Source organism: Cupressus sempervirens, chromosome 1 (genome assembly GCF_028749045.1).
Source record: "Cupressus sempervirens isolate cs-2001-9-10 chromosome 1, ASM2874904v1, whole genome shotgun sequence".
Lineage (NCBI taxonomy): Eukaryota > Viridiplantae > Streptophyta > Pinopsida > Cupressales > Cupressaceae > Cupressus > Cupressus sempervirens.
The window spans coordinates 683,768,057-683,795,216 of record NC_143118.1 but is presented as its reverse complement, the minus strand read 5'-3'; the positions used below and the strand labels follow the sequence as shown (position 1 = coordinate 683,795,216).

The following is a 27,160-nucleotide window of genomic DNA, read 5'->3' as shown; positions in this document are numbered from 1 at the left end:
TCAAATCTTACAGATGGGACAACATACAAAGGAAATTCATGACACATGGAAGAAATCATTTGGGTTCTTTGAATTTATGAAAGACATCCGCTATGACGAAGAACACATGGATGGCGAAAACAACCTTTTCCTCACTGATGAATTCCACATGTTTTTGCATCACTATAATGAAATCTAAGACTCATATTATTTGACATTATCATTTTTTAAAAATAAATTTGTATGTTTGACTTATGAGTTTTGATGAATGAATGTTATTTTTCCTTTCTCTCAAATAAATTTAGTATTATACATATAGACCTATTTGGTATTCAGTATATTTGTAGATCTTCTTCTCTTACCCACACAAAAAGTTCTTTCTATATGTATGTGTGAATTGTTCAAATATTAATTAGAAATGAATAAATATCTATCTTATCTGAAACACAATGCCACTAAATTTATGCGATATTTTAAACCAATTTTATAAAAAATAGTTTACTAGATCTACTGCTTTTTTTAATGTTTTCTTACAAATTAATTTCATAGAATTGAATATATCAAGTATGAATTTCCATTTGGATCAAGAAAGAAGACAATACCAAATGGAGCAACGAAGAGCATACAAGAGAGAATACCAGAGAGAGTATCGCAGACGACAACAAGAACAAATGACACAAGCTGAAAGAGAAGAAGAATGAAGAAGGAACAATGAAGTCTGATGACTAAATTATGCTAGAAGAAGGGCAGAATTGCCATTACAAGAATTGGAATTACAAAATAGAGATAGAATTGCTCATCAACGAACATCCGATGAAGTATCTTATTTTGAAACACAAGGAAGACATGAAGTTGATTTTGAATCAAGTGAGAGGTACAATCAAGCATTACCTGCATTTTTAGAAATGAGTCACCATAATGAAAATTCAAGAACAATAGAGTGTGTTCCTGAAACGCCTCATCCTACAAGCCAAAACAAAATAAATTTAGGTGGACAAGGTAATATAGAAAACATACAAAACCCAACTAAATTTCTTCAAGATAATTTCTATACATTCCAAATGCAGTTTCAACAATAACTGGATAGCTTGAGAATGCCACATATGTGTTATATTTGTTAGGAAAGCTATCTAAGAATGAAAGTGTTCCGTACGTCAGAAGGTCCAGTATGCAATAGATGTAGACAAGAAAAGGGAAACAATAGATTCTCCACTTTAAATAATATGGATTCAGGGCCACAACCTGAGGAGCTTGCAAACTTGACCCAAGTTGAGGAAATGCTAATTGCATGTGTCAGCCCCATACTTCAAGTTACACATATGACAGGTGGTCAATATAAATATAAAGGGCATACAATAAGTTTCCCATAAAATATAGAACATGTTTCCAATATATTGCCACACACAATAGACAATTTCCCAATTATTATTGTTAGATGAAGATATCAATGTGGAACAAACTATAACTTTACTGTGAATAGGGATTGTGTCTACAAAGCACTCAAATAATAAGTAGAGCATGATAAATTTTATTCAGATGTTGAAATTAATGAAAATGCTCTCAATGATCTATCTAGAAATGTAGATCAAAATATCTTTGCCAGATTAAAGACAGTCAATATGGAATTTGACTCAGATGTAAATGAGATTGTTTTTGTTGGTCTAGTCATAGAGTCAGATTAAGGAAATATAATAGATCATACAACATCAATGGCTTCAAGACCACCTAATGCCCAGAAAGAAATGGAACTTATTCATGCATGGGTCAATAACCCTAATGTGCATCCAACATCATTGATAGATTGGCCAAGTATAGGTGTATCTCCCACTAATGAATATGTCACATTAGGATTACTTGATGTGGCATTTCCAACACTATTTCCTAATGGAAGCTGTGATTGGTTAGAGCCACGGTTGTGGCAAGTCTATCTTCATGAATTTGTGAAACATCTAATGCATTATAGAGATCATCGTTTTGGCAAACATCACAAGTTTAGATATTTTGTATTGAACATGATAATGAGACATCATGCACAAAACTCATCATCAGTGTTTGTGAAAAGAAGCTTTAAAGACATGCCCATTATTATCCATGAGTTGCAACAAAATATGGAAAACACACCCCACTCTAATCTGGCAAATAAATTGATGCGGTTTGGGACATCTTTAAGCAGAACATGGTCATATTGGACTAAATCTTGTGCATAATTGACAGATTTGCTTCATCAAATTGGTACTCCTACAATATTTTTCACATTAAGTGCAGCAGATATGTATTGGCCTTATTTGCATGCACTTATGCCAGGAACAATGCCAACTGATCCACGAGAAGCTTAGAATTGGAGAAGACAAAATATTATTGACTATCCTCACATAGTCGCACACTATATGCACTTAAGAAACTCAATATTTTGAAAAGAAATTCTAGAAAAGGGAATGAATGTCAAGGACTTTTGGTGTAGATATTAATGGCAAGATAGGGGGTCCCCACACATACATGGATTCATATGGATCGAAGGAGCACCTGATGTGGATAAAATTGACTGGTCAAATGAGGAGGAAAGAAGAAGTGCTGAAAGATATTTTCACTCCATTGTTCATGCATGGAACCCTAGAAATGATCCTCATCAACGAAATATACAGGCATGTTAATAAATATTTATATATTTTCATGTAATGTAATATTAATTATTGTACTTTTTTTTTTTCTTACCTTGATTTGTAGGCATTGGTCAATTTTCAACAACATCCATGTCTCAAAAACACAAGACAACTTTAAGAGGTGGATTTGGACTGTGACTATGAGGAAATATTAAATTGTGTGGAGTGACACACAATTTGTAAGGAGGGTGCATGCCTACAAAAAGAAAGGAAAAGATGGTTTGCAGGTAATTATTTCATCCCAATGAATAATTAAATATATATAAATAATTACTAGAAAATGATAGGGCTTAATATAATATTTCTTACATGGAGTGTAGGTATAATGCTCCCCGGCCATTAAACCTAGGAGGATCAAAATTATATGAAGACATGGAAACTGGGGAAAAGAAATTTGAACCAATGAGAAATGATGACAGAGTCAATTCACATAATTGCCACATACTACAATTGTGGAGAGCAAATATAGATTGGCAACCTATGCTTTCCAAACGTGGTGTCATAAAATATATCGCCAAGTATGCAGCAAAAGCAGAGAAAAGCTTAGAAACATACCAGCAAATGTTGATGTGTCTATCCAATATGGAAAATCTAGATGATTTAGCTGCATGAGCATATAGGAGGCTTCTAATTGAGACAATAGTAGAGAGAGACATTGGTGCTCAAGAAACTTGCCATATGTTATTAGAGCTTCCATTGGTGGAGTGTAGTAGAAGATTTGTCAATATAAATGTCTCACCTGAGATGTTCAAACCTGTAACTCTAAATAATGAAAACGAAAATGATGAAGAGAACAATGAAGAACAAACAAAATCTTTCATTGATGGTTATAAAAAAAGGCCATTATGTATGGAAGGTGTTACATTAATTGATGCAGCTAGATCATGGATATATAATCCTAAGAGAAAAAGAGACAACAAATGGGAGCCTAGGGGAAAAGCTACAATTGTCAGAGTATTTCCAAGGTTTGTATCTATCCCTTCACATGAGTTGGGTAAATGGATTGAGTTTTGTTTATCAAAGTTACTTCTCTACAAGCCATTCCATGATATTGAAGGCGATATTGGTCATGATGATGCCTCTATCATACAAAATTGGGAGACATTCAAGTACAACCCTTGGCATGTTCAACGTACAATGTCTACAGAAAATGTTGAAAACCCAAATGATTCTGAAACTAAAGAAAATCAAGATGTTCATAGAAATACTACAGACCATGAATGGGAAATTATATCTAGGTTGCACCAGGGTCAAAATATACATTTCTTAGAAATAGACATGTTGGGAAGAAGAGACATTGATAGACAAACAATTTGGTCTATTGATTATCAAGGAGAAGAGTACACTGCCAGAGCAATCAATTTCATAACTAACATGAAGAATCATGGATGCCTTATCTATGATGAAATTCCTTAATGTATAAACTACACGACCCTTGGTGAGAAACAAAAAAAGGCAATCAACATAATCATGACACACTACCACAAAAATAAAAATGCAGAACCATTATTTATGATAATTCAAGGAATGATTGGAATAGGAAAATCATATCTAATTGGTGCCATTAGTCAATCTCTTCAAAATGAAGCAATGTCCTCCCCTTCTCCACTTCTATTACTTGCACCAACAGGAGTTGCAACATTTAATATAGGAGCTTCTACAATTCATTCAAAATTGAGGATACCAATAAGAGATCTTTCTGAGCTAGAAGGAGCAAGACTCACAAGTTTTCAAGAAGAAATGTTACATAGAAAATATATTTTGATTGATGAAATGAGCTTCATTGGTCAAAACATGTTAGAAAATATAGATTCATGACTATGCCAAGCATTCCCACAATCTGCACATATAAGCTTTGGAGGTAAAGATTCTATTTTTGTATCATGAACAGCTAACAGATGTGTGAAATATATTGTATTTCAATCAAATACATGAATCAATACATAGTTTTTAAAATAATTAGTTTCCTCAATTGTATTTCAGGTGTATCTATAATATTGGTGGGAGATTTGGGGGAGTTGCCTCCTATCAATGATAGAGCAGCATATGATAGTAATAAGCACGCAAAGTTGCTATGGCAAGAATTCAAGACTGTTGTCACATTAGATAAGATATTCAGACAAGATGGGGAAGAAATTGAGCAACAAAGATTTCGACAACTTTTGACGAATCTAAGAGATGCACACCCACAAATTGATGATTGGAGGTTGCTAATGTCAAGGACCTCTATCAACATAGATGTTGCAACAAATTTTGAATTTGATAATGATGTTCATTTTTTCTCAACAAATGAAAATGTTCATGCTCATAATAAAAAAATGCTACATTCATTAAAGCATCTTGTTGCATGTTGTGTTGCATCAAAAGTAGGTACTATGAATACAATAGATGATTGTTCAAATGATGAGCTTGATCTAGAGTTGTTAATCTGTAAGGATTCAAGGGTCATGCTAACTTCAAATCTATGGATAGAGGTTGGTCTTATAAATGGGGCTCTTGGATACATTCAAAAAATTGTCTACAAGCAAGGCAGTGCTCCACGTGAGCCTCCAACATATGTGATGGTTGAGTTTGATGGTTATTTAGGACTACCATTCGAAGATCATAATCCAAAGATAATTCCAATACCACCAATACATAAGGGTAGAACACTTCAACTACCATTGAGGTTGGCATGGGCATTGACTATTCACAAATCTCAGGGATTGACTCTTCCCAAAGCAACAATCGACATAGGACCAAGAGAAAGAGCAGGATTGACATTTGCGGTTGTTTCACGTGTAAAATCTCTCTAGTGTTTGATAATAATGCCTCCTTTCACATATGATCGTTATGAGAAAATGAAAAAGGGTAGACAAATTTCCAAGCACAAGGATGAAGAAAATAGACTTAAGCACCTTGAAGATAGTTAATGTGATATGTTATTCTTAAACGTTATGTCTGTAGAAGTCTTTTTGGACACATTAGTATTTTGTTTGTAACACTTCCTACTATATTCCATGTTTTAAAAATGTCTCCATCATACAATGATAAATGATAAAGAAAATTTCTTCATTTTAATTTATTCTATTTTGAGAAACCCTATCTTTTTTTATGATATTTTATTTTTATATATGTTAATTAATTGTACTAATTTATTAAGTATAATTATATCTTAACTAATTATATTGATGTTTTAAGTAATAATTGTACTGATTCATTTAGTAATATCAGTTTATGCTTACAAATTATATTTACTTTTGCCCCAATGTCTCTTAATATTTGATGACAATATTATGGATAATTGTTCTTTATTTAAACTATTAAATTAAAAGATTCATTACATAATTTCAAAAAAAAAATAAATGAATATAATTTACTTATTCTAATTATCCTCAAATATTAATTTGATTTTGATTCGTACTTTTAAAATTAGTGAACTTAATTTTATTTCTATTCACTTGATTTGGTCTATATTTAAGTATAAATGCTAAATTTATTTATTTTTCTTCTATATTCGATCATATCTTATAGTGGTTTTATATATTTTTATATTGATATTTTCTTAAAATTTTGCAACATATTATTTGAGCAATGGATTCCTCTATTGGAGAGTCAAATATCATGTTTAAATGTACACTTACGATATCTGATCTTACATTTTATATGCATAATCATCAACACTAATAATATTTATAAAATTGATGCTGATACTGATATGTATATTATGTATAAAATTTATGCTCTCATTGATATGTTAGATGCCATATTATCTATGAAAAATAATCAAAACTAATAATAAAATGTATAAAAATATAAAATTCATATTGACCCTTTCAAAATCCAACATTTTTATTAAGTTGTTCAACATTAATTATTCAAATGCATAGTGCCAAATTTTATTTTAATATTTATTAAGAATTAAATTTTTTTATTCTAATAATTAAATAAAATTAATAAATGAAGATAATATTTAAAAATAAAAATAAAATAAAATAAAATAAACAAATATAAAATACTTAAACAAATAACATTATTAATTGTGCATTGTGACTGCTACTAGCTTATATTATATATATATATATATATATATATATATAAGCTGAGAGTTATCCTTCTCGAGGCACCTATTTTCATAAATTTTCTTGGTGCAATAGGATAACTTTTGGCTTTAATATATATATATATATATATATATATATATATATATATATATATATATATATATATATATATATATATATATATATATATATATATATATATATATATATATATATATATATATAAATATATATAAGCTAGTTATTTTATTATGTAATAGTTATAATTATGTTCGTGAGCTTAAAAATTGTAACCCAAAAATGATTAATAATAATATCATTTTTTCTTATTAAGTGAATTTATTTTAATAAATTAAATTTACTTTAAAAAAATTAAAATTAATAAAAAAATATTTTTAATGATTATGGAGACAATAATTAATATTAATAGATTGTATTGACACATGTAAATAGACGTTAAAATTTAACATTTATGAATTTTTAAAGTGTTGGACAAAAAATTCTTACATACACCTGGGTTTCTAATAAAAATATGAAATAGAAAAATGATATAGAGTACAAGAATTGTTTTTAAACAAATCATTGCAAACTTACTTATATTTCATTTGTTCAAATGATTCCAATTTATAATTACATATATTATTCAAAAAAAAATTTAAGTGGAATTTCTTCTTGTTAATTTCTTTTGTAATGAAAAAGTTGTCTTGTTGTTAATTGACCAACATTGTTACATTAATGAAAAAATTACTCTTTTTTGCAAGGGAGTAGATCCATGTAGTAAATGGGATGCAAAAAATGAAAATAGAGAGAGGACATTACAAAATTTTAATAACACTTAGATGATAAGTCCAATCTCAAATGAATTCATAATTTTTCAATTAAAGAAAAGTACTATATTTATAATATTTAGCATTTAATGTAATAACCTCATACAATGGTGTACTAAAGTATTGAAAAATGCTAAAATATAAAGTTCTTAAAAATAACATGAAAATTTATAAATTTGTTATATTTTGATAGGTGTCTGTAGCCTTATAGCATTTTGGGATAGTTTTTCAGAAATTGGCTCTACATTTATCATTCACATTATCTTCAATGTTTTTAAAATCTCTTGAATGGAATCTAAGTTTATGAAAATGTTACACTTGTCATGTGTGTGTTTCTAATTTTTTACACATATATACCAACATGCAAATGTAAGCCATGTAGATAAATTGAATGTTGTGTGCAAAAATGGATGTTGTGTGCAAAAAATAGAAACTGTCGGAGTGATGAAAAAGAGCTCTATTTCCCTTACGAAAGTTTGGTGTCCAGAATATGGGTTTGAAAGGATTGAATTTAACTATTGGAGGCTTCAAAAAGATTTTTCATGTAGCATCTTCTTCAACATAGTGTTGAGAAGCTTCCATTTGATAATAGTTGTTGTTGGCAGCAATGTTTTGTTGAGAAAACTTAACTTTTACAATTGATCATTAAAACAAAAAGAAAAATAGTTTCTACAGATGAAGCTAGTAGGGAACTTTGACAACTACATTACCATGCATAAAATATTTCACAAGTTTGAATCTCTAGTTTCATTATAGTAATTGTGCTGCCATATTACTGGAGCAGAACTCCGTGAATATGAACTTGCTTGTACAATTGAAAATTTAGAGTGAAATGTCATTTTTTGTGATAGCTTAAACCAAATTGAACTAAGTTTTACTCTACAATAAGTTTCTTTTAGTAGTTGTATATTTTCAATGAGATTCTCTAGATAAACATTTGCTAATAGATTTGAAAATTTGGAATTTATCAATGGGTCTTGCCTTACCCTGAATCTTCAAATTTTTGTAGCATATTCACTTTAATTCCTTTTACCTTTATTGGTAGTGCAAATGTGCATTATTCCAATACAACTAGTTAGGGTAGATCTTAATAATATAATTTTATATCCATTGGTGATTTTTGACCCATCCATCATTTTATTATTTGGGGAAAAGTTCTGTGAATACAATTATGTGGTTTGACGCTTGATTTTAGCTTAGTTAATTTTATTTAATGGAGATCAGTATGTGATGAGAGCTTTAATTTTTATTTTCTTCCCAATATTTGTAGGGTGACAAATCAAATTTAGATTTTTTTTTTTGATTCAATATAAATGTGGTATTAATGTTTTACTGTACACCCAAATTTTATAACAATCTTGCCTAAAACATGATAGAAAATTGGGAGAAAGTTCGTAGTAGGCAAGCATTTTTTTGGTTTGATTGGCTATCAAAATTTTACACTAATCACTAGAGAATGCATTTGAATTTTCCTCTCAGAGTGGGTACTTGAGAAATTGACCAACATTGTGGTAGTAGTTGAATATGTGGTCTTTGAATGTTTTTAGCAATTTTTTCACTAGTAAAATTTCTTAACCTTTTCTAATGTAACAGTTTCGTTTTCAAAGCATCTACTATTGTCCGTGCACTCCACGTTAGAAGGTCTACTATTATTTGTGTGCTCCATATCATACAAATCTTTTTATTTGTATGATAAATTTATAAGCGAACCAAACTTGGCATGTAAGATTTTACATGTATTATGGGTGTTTGCATGGGCTAAATTAAGAATGAAAATGATGATTATGCCGCATCTGCTAGTACTCTTTTTTTATCTCTTTGACGATTACTCTTCTTCTTCTACCCATCTAGCACAATTTGTCATCTCTCTAGATCCATGGATCCCTCAGTGGTTGGTCTCCCAATCACACCTTCACAAATGGATGATTTGGGTAATGGAGAAGCACCATGTCATGATACTATTATTTTTATTATTTTTGGTCAATAAAATTGATTTTCTTCCTTGCCCTTTTTCTCCACGACCAATGGAAAATCAAATAATTGACTTTTTAAGATTTTAAAATTAAAAATAAATTTAGAAACTACAGAACAACTCATATATTTAAAAAATACTCGAAAACTATTGGTCGAATTAATTGGTCCTATTGCACTTAATGAATACAATAGTATTCTGTTGTAGGTAGAAACTAATAAACACAGTTGGTAAAAGAAAGTAATGACTTCACTTCTGAACAATACATCAGATGGCTACATCATATCCATCCCCAATCCTTTCCTTAGCCTTACAATCGATGAGCTTATGCATCTCACTCGCAAAAGTTTTTAAATTCAGGGTCGAAGATCCTCATCCTCCGACAGATTGTTTCGCCATTCTCTGAAATTTGATAGCACGATTTCTCATCTCTTTACCTTCGTCACTACCGATGACAAGTCTTACACGTTTCTCCACCTTCTCTTCACAAGGAATCATGTCCATCTCATGGCAAAATTGGACGCCAATGCCAGGTTCCTCAGTGACCAGCTTAGAGTTGAAATGCTGCTCTCCGAACATCGGCCATGTGACCATCAGTATGCCCATCAAAATGCTTTCCACAGTCAAATTCCACCCGCAGTGGCTCATGAATGCACCCACAAATGGGTGGGACAAAATGACAAGCTATGGCACCCATCCCCATATGACCAACCCCTTAACTCTCTCCATGAATCCATCTGGAAGGTAGGAAGCGCATAATTCTTCTCTGCTAAATTCTGCAAATAAAGTAATCTCTAGGGATGTGAAAAATTAACTATTGCAATAACTGATTATTAATCTTCTATCATAAATGATTATTAAACTACTGAAAATAAATTCCCAGCTAATATCGAAAAATAACACAACTGCAACTTCACTTATAAAATACGAAAAGAAATGCACAACACGATGAACACAATATTTTTAGACAAATTGTCCCTGGAAAAACCCCTAAGGGAAAACCAGTTCTATAGATGAGAAATTATATTAAACTTCAGAAAATCAAGAGATACAAAATTCCTCGCCTCTTATTGGCAGAATTCTGACAACCTCCTAATTTATCTTGTTGATATTCCCTACTGCTATTCCCACACTAACACTGTGCCCTTGCTAACACTGCAAACGTTTCTCCAAACTTCATGTTCTCCAAATGCTCCTTGACCTCCTTTTATACTACTCCTATTGGTAAACCAACGGCCAAGATTGATTTACAATCGACGGTTGAGATTAAAACAACTTAACAACCCTAACCAAGTCGGTTTCTAGTTGTTTCCAAAAGTGGTAAATTAATTAACAAATATTTGTTTCTAATCTAACCAATTAGTTAGCAAAACAATTGCTAAATAATAGCAAATGGACTAACAGCTGTCCAAAGCTAACAAAACTAACACTCCCTCTTAGCGAGGAAGCTGTTCTGCAAGACACCTAACTTATCTTTGAAGAAAATAAATTTTGTCTTCCCCAATGCCTTAGTCAGAATGTCTGCTACCTACTCCTCTATAGGTATGTATTGTAGCTAAACAACTCCCCTTTGTACACAATCTTTGATGAAGTGATAACTGATATCTATATGTTTAGACTTATCATGGAACACTGAATTCACAGACAACTTGATGCAACTTTGATTATCACAATGTATCACAGTAGTCTCAACCTTCTGATGAAACAATGCTACTAACAAATTCCGAAGCCATATAGCTTCACATGTTGCCATGCTAGCTGCTATGTATTCTGCTTCTGCTCAACTCAGAGCCACAAGCTTTTGCTTCCTGCTGAACCAAGAAACAACTCATGATCCCAAGATGAAACAACACCCTAAAGTGCTCCCTTTGTCTGTTGTACTTCCTGCCCAATCTATGTCAGTATAGCCTATCAACTTAATACTTTCACCTCGAACATATCTGATCCCATACTCGACTGTACCACGCAAGTAATGTAGCACATGCTTAGCCACTATCCAATGCATTCTCTTTGGTTCAGCCATGAACTGACTAAGAGAGCTAACTACAAATGCTATATCTGGCCTAGTGTTGACCAAATACATAAGTGAACCAATCAACTGTCTATATAAAGTGGGATCTACATCATTCTCCTTAGATGTATCTACCTTCCTCCAATTCATGATCATGGGTGTAGACATGGCTTTGCAATCCTCCATCCCAAATTTTTTCAAGATTTCAATGCAATATTTCCCTTGACCAAGGAAAATCTCCTCATCTGTCTGCCACACTTCCATGGCTAGAAAGTAGTGCATAAATCCTAAATCCTTCATCTTGAACTCTTCTGCAAAGTTCCTTTTGCAATCCATTATGAGCCCTAGTGAACCTGTAAGAAATAGGTCGTCCACATAAAGAACAAGAATGAGAATCTCACCCCCAACCATCAACTAGTAGAGTTTAGCATCTACTTCACTCTTCATAAAGCCCATTTTCTGCAAGTATGTATCAATGTGCTCATACCATGCTCTAGGAGCCTGCTTGAGTCCGTACAATGCTTTCTTCAATCTGCACAAGTGGGTCTCTTTGTTGTGTGCTACAAAGCCTTCTGGTTGTTTGATGTATACCTCCTCCTTTAACTCACCATTAAGGAATGCTATGTTGACATCCATTTGATGGATTTTCCATCCCATCTGTGCTGCAAGTGAGATTATAGCTTGTATAGAAGTATACCTGGCAACTAGAGCAAATGTCTCCTCATAGTTTATTCCCTCCTTCTGAGAGAACCCCTTTTCCATGAACCTTGCCTTGTATTTCTTGATGCTACCATCTACACCATGCTTTATCTTATAGATCCAATGTGATCCAACAATAGCCCTATCTGTTGGTCTAGGTACTATCTCCCACATATCATTCTACATTATTGAAGAATATTCCTCAACCATAGCATCTCGCCATACCTGATGTTCTACAACTTCCTAATAGCTAGAAGGCTCACTATCTACCAACTGACTAACTAATGCCACATAGTCATTGAACTTGGCTGGTTGTCTTTGCTATCTAGTACTCTTCCTAGGAGCTCCCACAAACACTTGAGTATCCCTTTGTGTATCTAGAACCACATGGTTCCCGCTGCCAATTGTAGAGGATGAAATGTCAACCTCTAAGTCTTCTAGATGCATTTCCTATTGCACCTATTGCTACATACTCTGTGAATCTTCACTAACTGAGTCTACACTTGTACTAGCAATTATACTTGAGCTTTGTTGCTCTTAACTTGGTCTTGGAGCTTCTATTGGCTGCTCACTCTAATCATTTTTTGACAAATCTCTGGATCACCTAAATGCCTTGTCCTCCATGAATTTGACATCCCATCTGAAAATTATTCTTTTAGTCCCCGAAATGAAAATCCTATATGCCTTTGAGGTCTCACTGTACCCAACAAAGTACCCCTCTCTGCACCCAACAAAGTACCCCTCTTTGCACTCTAATCTAACTTTGTACATGTATCTCCAGGAATATGACAATATGCCAAACTTTCGAACATCCTGAAGTGACTAACATCTGGCTTCTTCCCTGTGAAAGCCTCCTCTGGTGTCATCTTCCCTAGCACCTTATGTGGAACTCTATTCTGAATGTACACTGTTGTATTACATGCCTCTGCCCATAAGTAATGGGGAATGTCCTGTTCATGTAGAATAGCTCTTGCTACCTCTGATATAGAACGGTTCTTCCTCTCAGCAGCTCCATTCTGCTGTGGATTGTAAGGAACAGTCCATTCTCTCTTGATTCCTTCTCTGGTACAAACCTCTTGGAAGACATTTCCTTTGTACTCACCTCCGTTGTTTGACCGAAGAACCTTTATCTTCTTTCCTATCAAGTTCTCCAAAAGAGCCTTAAACTGTTGGAATCAACTGAAGACCTCGTCCTTAGTCTTCAAGAAGTATATGCAGATCTTTTTAGAGAAATCATCAATAAAAGTAACGTAGTACTCATATCGTCTGAGAGATTTCGTCAACATCGGTCCACAAACATCTGAATGTACTAGATCAAGAACACCCTTAGACCTGGTGTCACTCCTTGGAAAAGATGCTTTCGCAAACTTCCCCAACACACATCCCTTACATACATCATCATGCTCTGTGCTCACCTCTGGAACACCTGTCACTATCTCATGAAGAAATCTAAGTGCTCCATGATGAATATGGCCCATCCTCCTATGCCATAGCTCTCCAAGATCTCTAGGATTACTATTGCTCATAAGTGCCTTAGGAGTATCAAACTAAAATCTATAAAGGTGACCACTCCTAACTCCAATAGTTATGGGTGATTTCCAATCCTTGTGCTTAATCAACACATTTATCCCTCTAAAGAGTACATTATACCCCCTATCCTGAAGAACAGATACAAAAATAAAATTCATATGTAATCCTGGCACATATAACACATCATAACGTGGGATTATCTTTCCATTATCCCTCTAAAATTGAACAGTCTCTTTCCCAACAGGGTTGAGTTTGGACAAGTTTCTCATAGAAATCTAGATGTTGGTGTCCTCCTCCTTGTAACTGAAGAAGTACTCTCTAACTCCTATCATATGAAATGACGCCCCACTATCTATATACCAAACACACTGTGAGGTTGAGCTAACCATACAAGCTATGAGTGCAAACTCATCTTCCATTCTACTAGAGAGTTCTTCCGCACTTGCTGAAGCTGCCACCTGCTTCTTACCCTTCTTCCTCTCTGGGCAATCACTGACATAGTGGCCAAACTCATGATATCCAAAGCACTTGACCTTAGAAAGGTCCTTCTTCTTCTTTTCATTTTGTGAATTTGATCCTTTGCTAGATCCCTTCTTTGCTTTCCCTTTACCCGCTAGGGCAACGTTCTCTTGTTCCAACTCATTTTTCTGACTTTTGTTGGTCCCATTGACAAGACTTAGTCTAAACTCCTCCTGAGTGAAATCAGTCCATAGTCAATCCCAACTCAGTAAAGTATCTCATCTACTGGCAACTTGAACAAAGACATTCTATTGTTTAGTAAACCCATTTAGGGCTATTCTCACTAGCTCGTCATTACTAGGACTATCTCCAATAGCTGTTAACTCATCCTTGACAAGTCTGAGCCTAGTAAGGTAACTTGTGATGTCTTCTCCCTGATTCATTTGAGTATTCTTTAGCTTCTCTCTGAGAATCAACTTCCTATTGGTGGTAGCATTCTGGTATAGATTCAGAATGGCGTCCCACATCTTCTTCGTTGTATCTAGCTCTGCAATATGTGGAACAATATGATCCTTGACACCATCAAGGATAATCCTCCTCACTTTGGCATCATCCTTCCTATATGCTACAAGTTGTGTTGCATCCATTGGTACAAGTACAACACTAGTAGCATAATCCTTGATACCATTCTCTTCGAACAATAAAGAAATTCTGGCCTTCCAGACACCAAAATTTGAGGCACCATCCAATCTATCCTAATCTCTCAAACTAGCTAAAGCCATCTCAAGGGTTTAAAGCAATAATAAATCTAAAGAGATCAAAATTTCTTTCCTAGGGCAAAACTCTTCTACCCTTAACAATGCTCTAATACCATGTGAAAAATTAACTATTGCAATCACTGATTATTAATCTCCTATCATAAATGATTATTAAACTGCTGAAAATAAATTTTCAGCTAATATCGAAAAATAACCCAACTGCAACTTCACTTATAAAATACGGAAAGAAATGCGCAACACAATGAACACAATATTTTCGGACAAATTGTCCCTGAAAAATCCCCTAAGGGAAAACCAGTTCTATAGATGAGAAATTATATTAAAATTTGGCAAATCAAGAGATACAAAATTCCTTGCCTCTTACTAGCAGAATTCCAACAACCTCCTAATTTATCCCGCTGATATTCCCCACTGTTATTCCCATGCTAACACTGCGCCCTTGCTAACACTGCAAGACTGTTTGCTAACACTGCAAATGTTTCTCCAAACTTTATGTTCTCCAAATGCCCCCGTGACCTCCTTTTATACTACTCCTATTGGTAAACCAACGGCCGACATTGATTTACAATCGACGGTTGAGAATAAAACAACTTAACAACTCTAACCAAGTTGATTTCTAGTTGTTTCCAAAAGTGTTAAATTAATTAACAAATATTTGTTTATAATCTAACCAATTAGTTAGCAAAACAATTACTTGCTAAATAATAGCAAATGGACAAAGAGCTGTCCAAAGCTAAGAAAACTAACAAGGAAAACCTTAATAATCCAAACGAAAGACGTTTGGCCCCTTCAAGGCCCCTGGCCAGAGCCCTTGTTTGCTCTGGCGAAAGAAACGCATGGCTTCCAAACGAAACATACAAAACCGAATTAGGGTTTTGAGAGTCTAGCCATTGCATCAACTTTTGCTCACTAATATCCGATTTTTTCCATCTAGTATTAGCAATGCGGCCCAAAGGAGCAACGGGACCGACAGACAAGACGGGCTTCCCGTTTAATATATTTCTCAAGTGCTGCAGATAACGAGGCTTGACATCCTCAAACGTGTTGACAAGCATTCCCCAGCAATTGCTAATCGACTGCATCTTCTCCATTGTAAACTTTAGACCATAGTCGGTTTGACCGGGCTCCAGAAATCTCTGAGGCATCTGTTCCTTGTTAAATTTCACTGGAGATGACAAGATATCATCGATTATAACACAGTCACCCTCTTTGCGCAGCTCATTAGTGGTTATGGTGCGACCGATAGCGTGGAATACGGATGTTAATCACTTAAAGAAGCCTATTAAGACTTAGAAAGCTACCTATTGCTTGATAAATGTTTGTTTATAGAACTATTTAATAAATGAATCTTTAAAAAATAAGCTTAAGAAATAGGAGGGCAATGCAGTCAATAGATTCTGTCATCTCATAAGAAAGATGTGGCTTGGGAAAGATCTGTGTCATTAGATAAAATTTGATAAGCTAAGTTTAGGACAGGTTCATAGCTTATCAAAGACACCCCTCTCTTTAAAATTGGATTCTAATAATAAGATTTGTTTTAGTAGATGAAACCATACCTATAAGCATTCTAGAACAATAAATTAGCATCTCATCCCAACTAGTCTTCCAATACAATTCTTTATGACTTCTCTTAGAAATACAAGTTTTATTCATTTTGAAGATAACTTTTTTTGAAGTATAGAAATCTAGACTTTGGATCTATGATTGAGAAAAGAAAAGAAAAGAATTAAATAAATAAATCTAGACCATCTTAGATATCTAACTCAACTAGAAACAAAAAGAAAATATAATCAAGATAGTAAGAAAAATTAACTAACAAATGAGGAGGCATATAAATATTAAATTTACAAATGATATTTCACTAAATAATAATAAGAATACCAAAAAAAAGTTTAATACTTAAAGCGCAATTGAGGATGTACATATTCCCACTTCTTAGTAGACGATACTATTCATGCCTATTCAAGTTCTAGCTTAAGAATTCCTTTTGTTTGGTCACCTTTGTGCCCCCTCTCGTTACTTCAAGACATTATTCTAGGAAGATATCAATTCATTCTTTCCAATTGAGTATTTATATTCCCATCAAATTATTATTTGTCACTACAATCAGAAAATTTTGGAATTTTGACATTTGGTCTCCAAGGACAGATGACTCGTTTGGTATTCAGGCTTCCCCTTCCAACAATATTTAAATTGTTAAGCTATTGTGAAATTAGAAGAGATGCAAATATGATAACCATCATTAAATTGAGGGGACCTCCTCTTCCGGTTGTCTTCAATGAAACTGTCTCTGACCAACACCTGCACTCGGTCTTTCTCAATACTTGGTCCTTCTGAAAAAAAATATATATATATAAGCCCCACACGGAGCAAAAATGACTCTAATTGTTCCAAATCTCTTGGTGGACTGAATAGTCCATTCGACGAATAAGTCACTGATTATACACAACGGTCGATGACTCCCATGTTTTTGACCCATTGATCAAATGGCTCACGATGCCCCTTGACAAGTGAAATAATGGAGAGGGAAGATGCACGTGGCATAAGATCCATACTTTCGCATCCCTCGGGCAGACCTTCAATGGCGTCGAGAGGACTTAGGCCGACCAGTTGAATGTCAAGATGAGCAGAGAGCTGGTGGGATTCAACCACAAGACTCGTAGAAGGTGTTCTATTGTGCGAGTGGTGACAAAGTTGACGGTGAGAGAGTGCCAAGCGAGCATTTTTGCTAAGTCTAGAGATGGAACGCAATGACCCATTGTAGGAAATCTCACGATTACAACATGGGGTTTTTGCAAGGTATTCATGGCTGTGCTGAGCTTCCTTATGCCTGGTATTTTACACGAGTATTTTTTCCAATATTGTTGATAAGGTGTAGAATCCTAGCCTTACAAGTCATGTTAAATGACTATGATAATAGTGAACCCTAGACAATGCATTACTGAGATAAGATAATAGTGAAACCTAGGTAATACTAAGTGTCAATTTGAGGTGCCGTGCCAGAAGAGAATACTATGGAAACATCAAAAAGTGCGAATAGTATTGAAGGTTGTTAGAATAATTAGTACCCATGTCATCAAACAGTTATAACTTTCAGTCTTGTACCATTTTCCAGTGAATAAGCGAATAAACTATCAGTGCTGTCTAACACTCCTCTTTGCACCATCTGTCTTTGCCCACGTAGGAGATAACTCTGGAAACGTCTTCTCAGTATCTGACTGGTGAATGTGCTCTATGAATAGAGGCTTAACGACAAGCGATGTATTGTATCAAAGAGTTTATAGATCAATAAAATTTGTCTTACTTTCTCAGCTTTATTCATTCTTTCCATTGTTTTACATCTTTAATTTTCAGCACGGTATCACAGCATTATTGACTCTTGGGCTGTGGCAATTTTTTTGTGTGAAATTTTTTTCACTGTAGGTTATAATCTGATTGAGGAGCATCAAAGAAACCTCTTGGTGTTTGGAAAGTCAAGATGGGTGGCAGAATAGATTGTTTTGTTTTTTGAAGTTACTGCCTAAGGAGAATAAAAGTGCTTGGTAAAAGATTGCTCAAGAGAAGCGAAGTTGACTATTGGTATGTTGTCTATTGCTACATTAAGAGAAGAATGAGATTGTTGGAGGTAAAATTATCTATTTCATCAATGTAGAGAAAAGGTTATAGAGTTTGGTGTGATGTTATTGTGATGTTGATCATGCCCAATAATCTTACATTTGAATTTTTAAAGGAATAGATGAGAAAATTTGAAATTTTCATGTGATAAAAATACTAGGTTAATTCAAAGAAAGTGTTATTTGTGAATTAATCACAATGGGGAAGCAAGGTAAAAGAGTGTTAAAGGCAATTGTAAATTTAATTTTTGAGATAGATATTTTAGAAGAAAAATTAATAAATGTGAAGAAAGAAAATGAAGACTTAATTTGTGAGAAGAATTTTTGGCAAAAAGAAATAACATAGTTAAGAAATGAAATGAATATAGAAAGATGTAATTTTTGAAATCAAATTAATGTCTATATAGAAGTAAATGGACAGCTAGAGCAAAAATTAAAGTTGTTGGTTAATGTTAAGAAAAGAAATGATGAACTAGAGGAGAAAATGAAGAAAGTAAAAGAAGAAAATGACCTATTAAAGGATTAACTAAACCAATCCATCATTGAAAGAAATGCATGTGTGAAAACAAAACTAGTATGTGATGTTTCATGTAGTACAGATGATTTGAATTCACCATTAGAAAAGTGTGACTCTGTTAAGGTTGTTTGTGATGAAGAATATGAAAATCTGGCATCAAATACTATTAGTTGTGATAATAAGAATCTTGGATGGAATATAATGAAGAAAATGGGTTACAAAGGTAAAGGATTGAGAAAACATGAACAAAGAATCATAGAGCCTATTGAGCCAATAATGAGACCAAAGTATGAAGGACTAGGATATATGACAGATGAAGGAAATGATTATATGAATTCAATCAAATTTGTTCAATGTAAGGTAATATATGCAATGTTCAAATTATAATAGGAAATGACACATGAAAGACAAGTGTTGGGATCTACATCCATGCAGTCTTTTTTGATTAAAAATTCATTGTGAAAAGACATGTTGGAACAGAGAGTGTAAAAAGAATTCTATGGAGAAATGCTTCAAAATGGAAGTTGGATGGAGTTATGGGCCAAGTTGAAAAAATATCATAGGTATGATTGAAGGTTTGGTTAGATACAAATGTTCGAGTATGAGGAATAATCAAAACCTATCAAAGTGTGAACTCTCAAGAAGGATTGCAAATGGTTTGTGCAAATCAGAATCATCATCTACCAACACATCCATGAAAAGTCAGACTTAATAAAAGAGAAAAGCTTAAAGATAGCTTTTTTACCAATAGTGAAATGATATTTTTTGCTAAGTCCTTGAAGTTTTTGTGGTAATCCAAAACCATTTGTTTAGGTGAAAAACCTAAACTTTTATTGAAGGGTTTGTGGTAATCCAAAACCATTTGTTTAGGTGAAAAGCCTAAAATTTTATTGAAGGGTTTCTGATAAGCCAAAAGCACTTGTTTAGGTGAAAAACCTAAAAGTTTTCTGAAGGGTTTGTGGTAAGCCAAAACCACTTGTTTGGGTGAAAAATCCTAAAGAAGAGTAGTTGCACTTGTTGGTGTTAGTCTCAGATTTGTTTTGACAATTGAGTGTTAACACGCTTAACCAATTCTCAAGATGATTCCAAGTATAATACATAAGTTGAGCTATAGTGTGTGTCAAGCCAAAGAATTCAATAGGTGTTGATTGAATTTTAGGTGCTGAGTGATCTTTAAGTGTCAAGCGAAGTTCAAGTGTCGAGTGATAAGTGATGCCAAGTCACTATAGGTGCCGAGCAAAGAATAGACGCCGAGTGAGATAGAATTACTATAGGAGCCAAGTGAGCCAATTTTCCTATATGTGTTGAGCATTAGCAACTAGTAAGTGTTGAGTAACACAGAATCAACATATGAGTTTGTATTTTCACAAACTCATATGTAAACCATTTTTGAAGCCAACATGCGATGAATCTCAAAGGATCTTGAAGATAAAATCAAATCTTTTGCATTACCTATGTAATCAACATGAAAATAAAAAGAAAAATGGAGAAGGCATGCAACCAATACGAAAAGTGCAAGCAATGAGTGGGAAATGAAGATTTAATATTGATTGTAGATTCATAACTAACCCTAAGTCTTCAAAATCTTTAAAAGGAAGATGAAACCCCATTACGCATATGCGAGAGAGAAGTGTATGGATGAATTATAGTGAATTGCAAAAGAGTGTAAAGACTTAATGAAGAGTAGAACAACATTGTAGAATCTAGTCGATCAAGAATAGAGTATCAGAGTGTCATATCAGATCAAGCAAGGATCAAAGTAGACAGAGTAGAACAAGGATCTAGAATTAGTAATTAAGGATTGCAAGTTATTAGGTCAAGATTTTCTAATTCTCTCTAGCAATTGTATTAGGACTAAAAATCCTATGGAGTTAGGTTGGTTTAGTAGCCATTTGTAAATCCTTTAATAGGGTGGCATTCCAAGTGAATATACTAAAGTCCTTTAATTAGGCCTACTTTTAGCAGGGTAGTTAAATCCTTTAACTAGGTCACTTTTAATAGGGTGTATATTCTTTAATAGGATAGGTCTTTCATAGGGCAAACCATTGGAAGTGGTCAAACATTCTAACATTGAACAATTACATATTGCTATAGTAATACTTTGTGGGTGTCATCCCCACTCCAATTTTACCTTCTCATTTTGGAGAGTATTTGAAAAGGTTAAAATTAGTTACTTTTGATTCACCCCCCCTCTCAGAAGTAAATCTTCCCACTTGAAAATTTCAAAATTTGGTATCAGACCCAAGTCCTCACAAGGAGCCTTATAGCTTGGAGAAAAGATCTGGAAATAGAAGTCTACAAACTTGGGAAGATCATAAAGAATTGGGCAATTGATATACAACTTGCTTTACATGCTTTAGGAAAAGCTAGAGAAGAACTGAGAAAATCCTTAAAGAGAAGAAGAGAGATTGCCATAGCTGAAAATGATACACAATACAAGGAGATTGACACCTCAAACTTGTTTACAAATGTAGATTCCAAAGAGATTGATGTAGCAATATTAGACCTAATGGAGAAGAATAGAGCTCAAGTAGAAGAAATTAGAACACTCAAGCTTGAACAAGAATCACAAGCTATGATGCTTTGTGAGGTGAGTGAATAGAAGAAAAAAGACATTGAAGACAAGGCTGTGCTAGAAAAAGATAAGAGGAACCTTGCCAATAAATTGGAAGAAAAATCAATTAAGCTTGCCAGAATTTCAAACATGCAGCTAGACATGCTAAGTCAGATGATGAATGCACATCATGAACTAAATGTTAAGGACATTGAGATCTCTACACTGAATATACAAAATGAAGAACTACAAAATGACCTAAAAAGAGGAAATGAGATTGCATAAAGCTTTAACAAACCTAATGAGGCCATCAAGTACTTTGAGTAGCTACTAAAATCACCAAGGGCTAGCAATGACACTTTAGGACTAGGATACATTAGCACTAAGTAAGGAGAGTCATCCAAGACTGTAGAAGAAAGGAGTAACAAAGGTAAGAACACTAAACCTACTTGTATTTTTTTGGTGAAAAGGGACATACCTCTAATGTGTGTAGAAGCAAGAATGCTCATCAACATGACAAACCTAAAAATGCAAGTCATCTTCATAAGTGCAAAAAGAAAGGACATCAAGCACATAACTACAGAACTAGGACTATCAGAACACCAAAATTTGAAGATCACTACTATAATTGCAAGAAATATGGACATAGAGCTTTTGAGTCTAGATCAAAGTCTATGTGGACACCAAATTAGCCAGCTAGAGGAAATAATGGACATCACTATAATTGGGACTACAACACCAAGTATAGATAGATATTATTACTATCAGGGATATGGACACATTCTTTAAAATTGTATAAGGACACATTTTAGAGGAAACTATAGGAGATGGTTGAGCCAAACTACATGTTTTAGTTGCTTGAAGACTGGTCATATCAGTAGGAATTGCCCAACAAGGTCAAAGGAACCCAACTCAAAGAACAAACGAAAAGAGAAGGTAGATGTTGAACACATCAAAGGAGAGATGAATAAGACATGGAAGAAGAAAGATGGGTGTAGCATGTCAAATGAAGTATAGCTTCACCTACTAGGTCAAGTGGTCACACTTCATGAACCTAAGAAAAGAGAAGGTATAAGGGATTGATTTACAAAGTTTTATCATGCATCAGTTTCTAGACAAGCAAGAACTAAAAAAGAAGAGATCAGTATGATTAAAGATGCAAAGTTAAAATTTCAAGATTTCACAAGTGTTTCCTAGTTGCCCTTAGATGCCAAATAAAATTCTAGTACATGTCGAGTCAATTGTCAAAATCAGTAGAAGCATAATGATCATTTAGAGCTGAATTGGTAGAGGAAGCTGAGTAAAGAGGAAAATGAGAAAGAGAAAGAGGTAGAGAAAAAAGAAGCAGAATAAACAGTAGAGAAGACATAGGGTGAAGAGGCAATAGCTAAAGAACAATAACTAGAATAGAGTGTACAAGACACCCAACTGCCACCACCAAGTCCTCCACATACAACATCTACAAAAATAGTAATAGTTAAGGATGTTCCTGACACCTCATGTCAAAACATCAACCCATTAATTGCAGAGGATCTCAAAAAGATCCTTCACCAAACTAAATTACAATCATAGCTATGCACAAACTCAATTTTGGTGAGTGTTGAAGAATTACAAAAGGCTGTAGCAAAAATTAGAAGGGAAAAGGAAAAAATTCAAGAATCACTTACAAAACCTCCCATAGCTCTAGTAGATCAACCTAAAGAGTAGAGTACAAGATAAAACTACTAAGGTTGATCATATAGTTATAGCAACAACAATTGCCAAGGAGCCAACAAAGGAACAAATAGGATAGGATGTTCCTACTGCACAAAGTCAAGGTGCACCTCCTTAAATCATCATTATTGATCAAGGTAGTAGATAAGAGGAGAAGGAAGAGGAGAAAACCCCTAAGAAGTAGGAGGTAGTACAGACATTGGTAAATTTTCCTACCTCAGGGACTCCTACAAAGAAGTTGAGCACTAATGTAGTACCACAGATTGTAGCACCAAGCTCAAGCTCCACCAAGGTTGCAAGGGTACTTCACTATGGAGATCCTACACTTGATGAAGAAATAGTAATACCTAGTTATGGCTCAAGGAAAATGAATTTAACATAGATAAATGAAGTGTAAGAGGTACTATAAAGAAGGAAGAAACAAGAGATACTCAAAAATGTGTATAGACAGAAGAAAGCACTTGTAGAAATCAAAGATATATTTCTTGATGCATTTAGCTTGCCAGTACCTGATGAAACCTAGCCCATCATAGAGAAATTGTCCAACATAGTAGACTAGGTACAGAATAAAGACCTCGAAACTAATGTTAAATTATCAGAATGGTCCGAAAAGAAGTTTTAGATCAAAGTCACTAAGAAAATATCTAGTGAAATAGCACTCACACAAGTAGAATTGGCTAAGAAGGTTGAAAAAGTGAAGATAGTACTTGAGAATGTATTCTCATTGTACTCAAAGTTGTGTGATTTATCATATTTACACAAGAAACTAGCCAAAAGATACTAAGCTTGGAATGAAATCTCAAGATTTCTAGCACATAGCTACCTAAAGATCCAGCTCAGAGTTAGAAGCATTTTGCAACTACACTTCACACACAAAAAGAGATAGCTATCTTGAAAGTAGAAGAGGCTAATATTAAGGCCAAATTGATTCAAATTCAATATTCCATTACTCCACATCTAGAAGTATTCCATAAGGAATAGGCCTATGTAGAAACTGTTCTAAAGAAAGATCCCAATCTTTCTACTTTAGAAGGCCTAGTACATCTTGCAGCAGAGATAGCCATCCAACACAAATAATTGGATTTTTTTTTAGATAATTGGGATTCTTCTCTCAAGATGATTATGGAGGTAAATAAAACATTTTTGGTGAAGTATTCTATTCATTCTTAGGACCCTTTGACATAAATGTCAAAAAGGGAGAGATATAATGTGCAAATGGAAAGGGGGAGATATAATGTTTTGGGAGAGATGTGAATAAGAATGGGAGATAATACATTATTTGATGGAAGTAATAAAGAATATCCAAAGGGGGAGATATTCAAATTGACATTTTGAGGAAGAAATAAAGTAGAAGTAGAAATAGGGTACAAATAGATACACAGTATAGACAAGACAAAGAGTATCAGACACATGAGCATGAGACAATTTCAGCAAAAGAATCTTTGGTTGTAGAAATGGATTTTTGGTTATAAAATTGGTACATCAGCTCAAGGGGAGTTACAAGGTATATACAATTTTTGAACAATTTTTTGAAGTCTTGTACATATGACAAACAAAATATGCAGTATACTCATATAGATCACATGGATAATGTTTAGTTAAGGGTTTTTTCCACTCATGTCGAAGGGGGAGATTTTTAGTCTCAAATTGGTTTTGATAATTGAGTGTCAACACAATTAATCAATTCTCAAGATGATGTCGAGTATAATACAAAAGTTGAGCTATAGTGTGTGTCAAGCTAGAGAATTCAATAGGTGTCGAGTGATCTTTGTGCCGAGCAAAGTTCAAGTGTTGAGTGATAAGTGATACCAAGTCACTATAGTTTTCGAGCAAAGAATAGATGTTGAGTGAGACAGAATTACTAGAGGAGTTGAGTGAGCTATTTTTCCTATATGTGCCAAGCATCAACAACTAGTAAGTGTCGAGTAACACATAATCAACATATGAGATTGTATCTTCACAAACTCAGATGTAAACCATTTTTGAAGCTGACATGGGATGAATCTCGAAGGATCTTGAAGATAAAATCAAATCTTTTGCATTACCTATGTAATCAAGATGTAGCCAATAAGAAAAATGGAGAAGGCATGCAACCAATAGAAAAAGTGCAAGAAATAAGCAGGAAATGAAGATTTAATATTGATCATAGATTCATACCTAAGCCTAAATCTTTAAAATCTTTAAAAGTAGAACAAAACCCCATTATGCATATGTGAGAGAGAAGTGTATGGGTGAATTACAATGAATTATAGTACAGTGTAAAGACATAGTGAAGAGAAAAACAACATTCAAGAACCTAGTTGATCAAGAACAAATTATTAGAGTTTTGAAGAGTGTCATATCAGATCAAGTAAGGATCAGAATAGACAGAGAAAAAAAAAAGATCTAGAATTATCAATTGAAGATTGCATTATCAAATTAAAATCTTCTAATACTCTCTAGCAATTTTATTAGGATTGAAAATCCTATGGACATAGGTTGGCTTAGTAGCCATTTTTAAATCCTTTAACAAGGTGGCATTCCAAGTCAATGTACTAAAGTCCTTTAACAAGGCCTACTTTTAGCAAGGTAGTTAAATCCTTTAACCAGGTCACTTTTAATAAGGTGTAAATTCTTTAACAAGACAGGTATTTCATAGGGTAGACCATTGGAATTGGTCAAACATTGCAACCTTGAACAATTACATATTGTTGTAGTGATACTTTGTGGGTGTCATCCCCACCCCAATTTTACCTTCTCATTTTGGAATGTTTTTAGGTTACCGAATTTGTGTATTATCTATTTTCATGCATGTTTTTACTTTCATGTTTATTAGATGCATGTGAATGTTTATCAGCTTAAAGGATTTGAAAAGGTTAAGGTTAGTTACTTCAAATTCACCCCTTGTCTCAGAAGTAAATCTTCCCTCTTGAAAATTCCAACAGTTGGGGGGAATCCCAAAAGGTTAAGGGTGAATCGATTAAAAATCCAAAAGCATATTAACAAGAGGAATGCATTTTCCATAGTGATAATGAAAGGGGAAACAAAAAAAATCTATGTTGTAAATGGGTACCTCAAAAGTCATAATGTTGGGACCTATCCTATTTGAATTTATTATTGTAATTTCTTTAGTGGTAGAAATTAAGGGAGAGTGTTAGAATAATTAGTACACCCATGTCATCAAACAGTAATAATAGAACTTTCAGTCTACTATCAATTTGTAGCATTTTCTAGTGAATAAGTGAATAAACTATCAGTGCTATCTAACACTCATCTTTGCACATATGCCTTTGTCCATGTAGGAGATGACTTTGGAAACTTCTTCTTAGTATCTAATTGGTGAATGTGTTCTATAAATAGAGGCTTAACTACAAGGGATGTATTGTATCAAAGAGCATAGATCAATAAAATTTGTCTTACCTTCTCAATTTTATTCATTCTTTCTATTGTTTTGCATCTCTAATTTTTAGAAAGATAATGCATTACTGAGATAAGATAATAGTGAAACCTATGTAATACTAAGTGTCAATTTGAGGTGTTGTGCTAGAAGAGAATACTGTGGAAACATAAAAAAATGTGAATAGTATTGAAGGTCGACAATGCATGAGGAGCATGCAAACAAGGGAATGTTAATTGTTATGATAGATTAAAAAATGGTATGCAAAAAGTAAACTTGTTTTAGATCTTACGGGCACATATATTTTTTACTAAGGTGTAAATAAGTTTTTGTGTAGACTTACACACACATCCCTTACTAATAGAGGGAAGGTTTATTAGTATACAAACTTTACAACTAAAGTAAATCAAATTTCCATCAAACAATT

The 27,160-nt window shown here is 33.7% G+C and overlaps 1 pseudogene; it reads right to left on the bottom strand.

The window, feature by feature from the left end:
* Positions 1 to 9,748: 9,748 nt before the first annotated feature.
* On the bottom strand, positions 9,749 to 17,766 carry LOC149579758 (scopoletin glucosyltransferase-like; annotated as a pseudogene).
* Between the last annotated feature and the right edge of the window lie 9,394 nt (positions 17,767 to 27,160).